Here is an 868-nt window from a genome sequence, read left to right as displayed (position 1 = left end):
CTACATCGTTAAGAATTAAAAATGTTTGCAGGGGCTTGGGTGGCTTAGTTGGTTGAGCATCTGACTTCAGCCCAAGTCATGATCTCACGGTTCCTGAGTTCAGGCCTCACATCTGGCTAGCTGCTGTCAGCCCAGAGCCTGCATTGGGCCATCTGTCCCGTCTCTCTCTGCCCCTCTCTTACTCACACTCCGTCTCAAAAACAAATAAAACATTAAAAAAAAGAAAGAGAGAGAGAGAGGCGCCTGTGTGACTCAGTCAGTTAAGCATCTGACTTTGGCTCAGGCCATGATCTTGCGGTCAGAGCCTGGAGCCTGCTTTGGATTCTGTGTCTCCCTCTCTCTCTGTCCCTCCCCTGCTTGCACTCTGTCTCTCTCTCAAAAATAAATAAATTTAAAAAAATTTTAAACACGAAATGTTTTCTAAAAATGTTAGCATTTGTAGGTATAGGTTTCTTAGCAACAGAGTTTTCACTCACTGCTAGCTCTTTTCCTGTATTATATGTAGGTAAATATAATACAACATGTAAAAGAATATATAATATAATTTATATAATATAAATAGATAATATATATTATATATGTGTATATGTATAGTTCATTTAATTAAAAAATTAAAAAATTTTTAATGTTTATTCTTCAGAGAGAGAGGGAATGTAAGTGGGGGAGGGGCAGAGAGAGAAAGAGTCTAAGGATCCTAAGGGATGCGCTGACAGCAGTGAGCCCACAGGGGGCTCAAAATCAGGAACTGTGAGATCATCACCCGAGCTGAAGTCATATGCTTAGCCAGCTGAGCCACCCAGGTGCCCCTTAGAAGATTGATTCTTTAAAAAAAAAAGTACTGTCACCTGGCAGGTGCTTCTTTTAGGGG

Source organism: Crocuta crocuta, unplaced genomic scaffold (genome assembly GCF_008692635.1).
Source record: "Crocuta crocuta isolate KB4526 unplaced genomic scaffold, BGI_CrCroc_1.0 scaffold433, whole genome shotgun sequence".
Taxonomy (NCBI): Eukaryota; Metazoa; Chordata; class Mammalia; order Carnivora; family Hyaenidae; genus Crocuta; species Crocuta crocuta.
This window is presented reverse-complemented; position numbering follows the sequence as displayed.